The sequence below is a fragment of the Rhincodon typus genome, chromosome 25, assembly GCF_021869965.1.
Source record: "Rhincodon typus isolate 14 chromosome 25, sRhiTyp1.1, whole genome shotgun sequence".
Classification (NCBI taxonomy): Eukaryota; Metazoa; Chordata; class Chondrichthyes; order Orectolobiformes; family Rhincodontidae; genus Rhincodon; species Rhincodon typus.
In genome coordinates, this window is record NC_063356.1 from 23624878 (window position 1) to 23633231 (window position 8354).

The following is an 8354-nucleotide window of genomic DNA, read 5'->3' on the forward strand; positions in this document are numbered from 1 at the left end:
AAAATATTGAATCATGTTGGGGATAGTTGGTAATGGGAATTCACTGTTATATAGAACAATATGCACTTATAGGCTCAAGAGTAACCGTATGAAATATTTACAATCATATGAACTAGTTGATCATTTGCAGATAGCATCAGATTTTACTGTTAAACATCAGAATATGACTGTTTTTCTTTGAAGTGGAAAATGAAACTTCCATTCAATCGATATAGCAGCACAAGTATCAATGAGGTATGCTTCTCAGCAGTTTTGACTCCCAGGTTTGCATGCCTGCCATTCGGTTTACTTTCTACAACATGGTATACTTGCCATCTCCTTGGAAGGGTGATAAAAAGCAGAATAACATCAGTCTGGCCCTTCCACCCAGTTGAATCTTCAGCAATAGTCTATTGTCAATAGTAGTTTGTTCCATTTAAAAGAAGTCATGATCTTTCATCAAAGAAGACTATTGCTGGCACAAGGCAAAATAATGCACGTATAATTCATTTTGTTTTTTGATTTTGCTTCCATCTGTTAAAAAGAAGCCTGGTCTATTCGCATAATTTTCTGCTACCAACGTCTTTCACAGGCTTTGCTCAAGGTCATTCTACTGTTATTTTGGCTCTCATTGAGTTAAGTTATGGAAAAGACGGTGGGCAGTGAGTAATGAGAGTGCTGTTTATTAAGAAGTCAAGTCAATGTCTGTAAACTACTTGAGCATTGCTTTTGTGCTTTATGAAGTTACAAATCAATTAGATCAGCAATTGTATATTCTTTGTGGATTGTAGCAGAGCTAGCAGATTGTTAGAATTATTCTTTCTGTGAGTGTAAAAGTGAAGCAAAGACAGCTGCACAAGTGAATAGTAATGAAGGCCTTTTGACAATGAAAAGCTACATTTGATGTAACTGAATTGGTGCTACATGTCATTTATTCTCTAAGTCATTGTTAGCAAGTGATGTGCCATAGGAACTGTTAATCATAGAAGCACTCCGCTGCTCACACTATGACATCCCTAATGTTAAGTAGGCTGACTGCATGACTTCACTGCAGTGAATTATAGTTTTTAACCTTTGCAATACCTTGGATTACCCTTATGTGGCTATGTCTTCTGTTTATTGTAAAGGCCTTTGGATCTACTTTCAGTCATTCAAAATTCAATTCCTTGCAGTTTATTGTACTCTCTGATGGATTTTGGTGAAAAATGATAATTGGGGAAAGGAAAAGACAAGATAGAATTTAGGATGAGCCTATACCATTGTGTGTCTGATTCTATTAAGCCATCCTTTGCTTTGAATAGCTCTTTAACATGGGAAAATGAATCAAGGCAAATTCAAAAAAGTTTCCACGATACCAGAGAGAGATGTTTTGAGGGATGATGTTTTATGCAGTGCCACTATACTTTCTAGGTACAAGTTCCTTCAGGGGTCTGTGTGGTCTAGTATGGATGACAGTGACCATTTTCTGGTCTCCCCAGAACAGTCTGCTTTAGTAAACAAGATATAGCTTATTGTATCTCTGCAACTGTTTACATGTTACACAATATGATATACATTATCACAGAATCTGTTCAGTGGATTTGGTCTTAGGTTTGAATTGATTTGATTTGATTTATTTTGTCACATGTATTAAAATACAGTGAAAAGTGTTTTTTGTGTAGTCTACGGGCAGACCATACCATACAAAGTGCATCAGGGTAGCAGAAAAGAGTGCAGAATACAGTATTACAGCTGCAGAGAAGGTGCAGAGAGAGAGAGAGAGAGAGATCAAAATTAACATTTGAGATGTTCATTCAAAAGACTGATAACAGCAGGGAAGAAGCTGTTCTAGAATCTGTTTGAAGGTGTAGAGCTGGATGAACACAGCAGGCCAAGCAGGAAAGCTGATGTTTCGGGTCTAGACCCTTCTTCAGAAATCTGATGTTGCTTGGCCTGCTGTGTTCATCCAGCTCTATACCTTGTTATCTCAGATTCTCCAGCATCTGCAGTTCCTACTATCTCTACAATCTGTTTGTATGTGTATTCAAACTCATACCTTTGCCCAGTGGTAGAGACTCTTACCGGGGTGGAAAGGGGCTTTGATTAGATTGGTTGTTTTCCTGAGGCAGGGGAAAGTATAGAGGGAGACAACAGAAGGCTGGTTTGCGTGATGGACTCAGCTGTGTTCTCTGCAGTTTCTTGCAGCCTTGGGAAGAGCAGTTGCCATACCATGCTGTAATTTGACTCCTTAAAGATTCTTAGCAACACTCCTCAAGTCCTCATGGTATCATCACCAAGGTGACTCTTATGGCACTTATTCAGTATTAGCGTTTTCAGATCCATATTCAACATATGATCAAAGTTTAGTCTAAGACAAAATGGTAAAATTGCCATAGACTGTGACTCTAAAGTGTTAACAGGTGGTGGTTTAACCAGAGGGTCGTCATGCCTCAGGCAAGGGCAAGAGGTTGAGAAGGCAGGGCCTTCATAGTAACCTCAGCTGGTGTGTGAATTGAACCCACTCTGCATCATAAATCTGCTGGCGAACCAACTGAGCTAAATCGACACCCCAAAAAATAATGTAATGTAGCTATACTCCCCAAGGAATATTGGAGAGACACAACTGATGGTTTACCCAAGGGTCTCCACACCTCAGGCAAGGGGAGGTGTTGAGAAGGGCAGTCCCTCGTGGTGACCTCGGCCTGTATGGGTATTGAACCCATGCTATCAGTGTCACTCTGTCCCACAAACCAGCCAGCTAACCAATCTAAGATGTGGGATTCTTAAAGGAAGATTGGTAAAAGTGAGCTCAAAGAGGAGATTTGCAGAGCATGCGAAATAAGCAACTATTACTGTGGCATCAATGGTGGACACAGAAGTGGATGAAATTGGGATTTGAAATGGGGTGGAGTATAATATTGGAAGGATTTAAATTTAAGTATGAGGATTTTAAACTGGATGTTTGAGGAGGATTCACAGTCATAATGTAGGTCAGTTGTCTGTTTTAATTGCATGTTGTTACTATGCCCGTAATAAAGCTACTCCCAAACTTTGAGCAAATTTACTACAACAACAGGAGTTTGCTTCAGTGTCACATTTTGAAAAATGTATCCAGTTCAAGCAATCAGCCTACAGAGACTGAAGTTCTCCATAAAGCAACAGTTGTCTAATGATTAATCTCACTGCAGCAAATTATTCTCTGAATGGACAGTGCCTTTAAAAAATAATGCCTGCAAGAAAAATTGAAGCAACAAATTGAGGTAAAGTATCTTAATTATTCACAGGCACTTCATTAAAATTCTATTCATGTTGGCCTTATTGTTTATTTAAGACATTGGAAACTCTTGTTCTTTTGGAAAAGAACTGCTTACAACGTCGAGTGTTTTAATCTTTCTTTGGACATTATGTAATGCACTGTCAGATGAATATATTTATGGAACTTGAGGTTTCTGTGACAACCATCTAAGAATGTGCAGAAATATGTAGGAATAAATTCTTCATTCCCAAACTGTGACAGTTACTACGAGATATAACTATATATAAGATTGCATATATGCTATGGTTGAGTGGAAAAGTAGTGAAATCTGTGCTAAAACTGAACTGAACCTTGATTAATCCATACTTAGGCTTGAAATTTTTGTGAAACTGGCATCAGAGCCCAAAGTCCAGAAGTCCTGTGTTATGATCTGGGCTGATATTAATACTGGACAAGTCACATCCCAAAGTGAAACCTGGCTTTTTAGACCATAACTTTGCTTTTAATTTTAGAAATCTCATTGAATTCATTTATTGAATACATTCAATAGAGGCTGCCAACGTACATTTAGAATGCTAATTAAACAAGAGAACCGTGAACTATATTGCACTAGACCAAATAAAATGTTTGAAGGATTTAACTACAATAACAGAAAATGGTTCAAATTAATACTATTCTTTCTCCTCCAGCAATATCCTTACGGACATCCAAATCTCAGTAAAGAGTTACTGCCAGTGTTTGAAATACATGTTCCTCTCGGGGTCAACCAAAACAGCTCCAGAGTAGATCGAGAATAGGTGAGATAACAAGGTGTAGAGCTGGATGAACACAGCAGGCCAAGCAGCATCGGAGGAGCAGGAAAGCTGATGTTTCGGGTCTGGACCCTTTTTCAGAAACGAATAGGTGATGCTTATTTGACTTTTTTGTATCCTTAGAGTGGGCTAGGGTGCATTACTGCCCCACCAGTTACATTTGATCTGAAATTTTATAATTCATCAGCTGAGATAGTGACACCTGTTAAGTGGAATTGGTGGGATGTAGCAATAAACTCTATGGGTTAAGTGATCCAAATTACTACATTTATTTGTGGTAAGATTATTAAAGTGGTGATATATATTTACTGCTTAATATATTAATACACGGTAAATATATACAAAGCAGTAAATACATATAAAAAGTCATAAATATATAGCAGTAAATATGTAAAAATCAGTAAATAAACATACATAAAGCAGTAAATATATATTGACAATGAGTGTTATGCCCTTTTACCCATCAGGGACCCCAGTTTACCATGGCCAGTTTGGAGAACTCGAGGTTCCTGGCACCGTTTGTGATCCTGGTCCAAGGTGAAGTCCAACAGCAAATAACACATGTTAAGGTGACAACAAGTCTCACTGTCATCTTACAGTCACAAACCCCAGCCCAAGGTGTAGTGCACTGAATGAGGCAAAGTCCCTGACATTAGTATTGTTTTGAATTTAAGACTATGTGCTGTAATCATCATTTTGTGGTACTTTCAGTAGTTTTCCAGACACTTCCATTATGCAGAAAAACATCTCCAGGTGGCTTTATGTGATGGTCCAACAGGACATTTCTCACAGGCAGTTTAATGTCATGTGTTTGTTTCTCCATCAAAACAGGCTGTTTTTCGCATTTGGCCTGTTTTCCATGTACTTTCCCACTTTATTTCAATTGCTCATTGTCAAGTCCAATTAACCCTTAATAATCTAGTTTGAAGATATCATTTTTAATTGTCCCATTATAACACCTTAGTGGGTGCTTTAGCCAGTTTGGGCCGAGGAGCCTAATCTGGGGAGCCTAATCTGGGAGGAGGTGTATTCCAGGTAGCTGTGGGAGTCGGTGGGCTTGAAATGGATATCGGTTTCTAGGTGGTTGCCAGAGATGGAGACAGAGAGGTCCAGGAAGGAGAGAGGGGTGTTAGAGATGGTCCAGATGAACTTAAGGTTGGGGCGGAAGGTGTTGGTGAAGTGGATGAACTGTTGGAGCTCCTCGTGCGAGCACGAGGCGGCGCCGATACAGTCATCAATGAAACGGAGGGAGTGGTGGGGTTTAGGGCCAGTGTAGGTACGGAAGAGGGATTGTTCCACGTAACCTACAAAGAGGCAGGCATAGCTTGGGCCCATGCGGGTATCCATGGCCACCCTCTTTGTCTGTAGGAAGTGGGAGGAATTGAAAGAGAAGTTGTTGAGGGTGAGGACGAGTTCGGCTAAGCGGATGAGGGTGTCAGTGGAAGGGGACTGGTCGGGCCTGCGGGACAGGAAGAAGCGGAGGGCCTTTAGGCCATCTGTATGGGGAATGCAGGTGTATAGGGACTGGACGTCCATGGTAAAGATGAGGTGTTGGGGACAAGGGAATTGGAAGTTCTGGAGGAGGTAGAGGGCGTGGGTGGTGTCACAGACATAGGTAGGGAGTTCCTGGACCAAGGGAGAGAAAATGGAGTCGAGATAGGTGGAGATAAGTTCGGTGGGGCAGGAGCAGGCGGAGACAATGGGTCGACCAGGGCATTCAGGTTTGTGGATTTTGGGAAGGAGATAGAAGCGGGCAGTGCAGGGTTGGGGAACGATGAGGTTGGAGGCTGTGAGTGGGAGGTCACCTGAGGTGATGAGGTTGTGGATGGTTTGGGAGATGATGGTTTGGTGGTCGGGGGTGGGGTCATGATCAATGGGGCGGTAGGAGGAGGTGTCGGAGGGAGCGGAGGGCTGCACGTTCTGCGGGTCTGGACCAAGGGGGAGAAAATGGAGTCGAGATAGGTGAAGCCTGGACCAAGGGGGAGCTCAGCAGCTCCAGAGGAGACTGTAGCACCCAGCCCTGCTGAGTCTTCACCATACCCCAAGACCTCCCCCTTACTGAGGACGAATGGTCAGTCCTCAGTAAAGGGCTCACCTTTGTCCCCCTCCACGCACACATCAACGAATACTGCTCACGCTTGGACGTTGAACAGTTTTTCCGCCGCCTCCGCCTCCGCGCTTACTTCTTCAACCGTGAACCTAACCCTCCCTCTACTGACCACTTCTCCCACCTCCAATACACCCCCTCCTCCTGGACACCACCCCAAGGCCTCCCCTCCTCCCTCGACCTCTTCATCTCCAACTGCCGTCGAGACATCAATCGCCTCAACCTCTCCACCCCTCTCACCCACTCCAACCTCTCCCCTGCAGAACGTGCAGCCCTCCGCTCCCTCCGCTCCAATCCCAACCTCACCACAAAACCCGTGGACAAGGGAGACGCAGTTGTAGTATGGCGCACTGACCTCTACATCGCCGAGGCCATACGCCAACTCTCCGACACCTCCTCCTACCGCCCCCTTGATCATGACCCCACTCCTGACCACCAAACCATCATCTCCCAAACCATCGACAACCTCATCACCTCAGATGACCTCCCACCCACAGCCTCCAACCTCATCGTTCCCCAACCCCACACCGCCCGCTTCTATCTCCTTCCCAAAATCCACAAACCTGACTGCCCTGGTCGACCCATTGTCTTCGCCTGCTCCTGCCCCACCGAACTTATCTCTACCTATCTCGACTCCATTTTCTCTCCCTTGGTCCAGGAACTCCCTACCTATGTCTGTGACACCACACACGCCCTCTACCTCCTCTAGAACTTCCAATTCCCTTGTCCCCAACACCTCATCTTTACCATGGACGTCCAGTCCCTATACACCTGCATTCCCCATACAGATGGCCTAAAGGCCCTCCGCTTCTTCCTGTCCTGCAGGCCCGACCAGTCCCCCTCCACTGACACCCTCATCCGCTTAGCCGAACTCGTCCTCACCCTCAACAACTTCTCTTTCAATTCCTCCCACTTCCTACAGACAAAGAGGGTGGCCATGGGTACCCGCATGGGCCCAAGCTATGCCTGCCTCTTTGTAGGTTATGTGGAACAATCCCTCTTTAGTACCTAAGTTGGCCCTAAACCCCACCTCTTCCTCTGTTACATTGAATACTGTATCGGCGCCGCCTCGTGCTCCCACGAGGAGCTCCAACAGTTCATCCACTTCACCAACACCTTCCACCCCAACCTTAAGTTCACGTGGGCCATCTCTAATACCTCTCTCTCCTTCCTGGACCCCTCTGTCTCCGTCTCTGGCAACCACCTAGAAACCGATATCCATTTCAAGCCCACCGACTCCCACAGCTACCTAGAACACACCTCCTCCCACCCACCTTCCTGCAAAAATGCCATCCCCTATTCCCAATTCCTTTGCCTCCATCGCATCTGCTCCCAGGATGAGGCATTCCACTCCCATGCATCTCAGGTGTCCTCGTTTTTCAAGGACCGCAACTTCCCCCTCTCAGTGGTTGAGAACGCCCTCGACTGTGTCTCCTGCATTTCCCGCAACTCATCCCTCACACCCCCTCCTCGCAATAACAACCAAAACAGAATCCCCCTCGTCCTCACGTACCACCCCACCAACCTCCGGATCCAACGCATCATCCTCCGACACTTCCGCCATCTGCAATCCGACCCCACCACCAAAGACGTTTTTCCCTCCCCACCCTTATCTTCTTTCCGGAGGGACAACTCTCTCTGTGACTCCCTTGTCCGCTCCACACTCCCCTCCAGCTCCACCACACCCGGCACTTTTCCCTGCAACCGCAGGAAGTGCTACACCTGCCCCCATACCTCCTCCCTCACCCCTATCCCAGGCCCCAAGAAGATTTTCCACATCAAGCAGATGTTCACCTGCACATCTGCTAATGTGGTATACTGCATCCGCTGTTCCCGTTGTGGCCTCCTCTACATCAGGGAAACCAAGTGGAGGCTTGGGGACTGCTTTGCAGAACACCTACGCTCGGTTCGCACTAAACAACTGCACCTCCCAGTCGCGAACCATTTCAACTCCCCCTCCCATTCCTCAGACGACATGTCCATCCTGGGCCTCTTGCAGTGCCACAACGATGCCATCCGAAGGTTGCAGGAACAGCAACTCATATTCCGCTTGGGAACCCTGCAGCCCAATGGTATCAATGTGGATTTCACAAGCTTCAAAATCTCCCCTCCCCCTACCGCATCCTGAAACCAGCCCAGTTCGTCCCCGCCTCCCTAACCTGTCCTTCCTCTCACCTATCCCCTCCTCCCACCTCAAGCCCCACCCCCATCTCCTACCTCC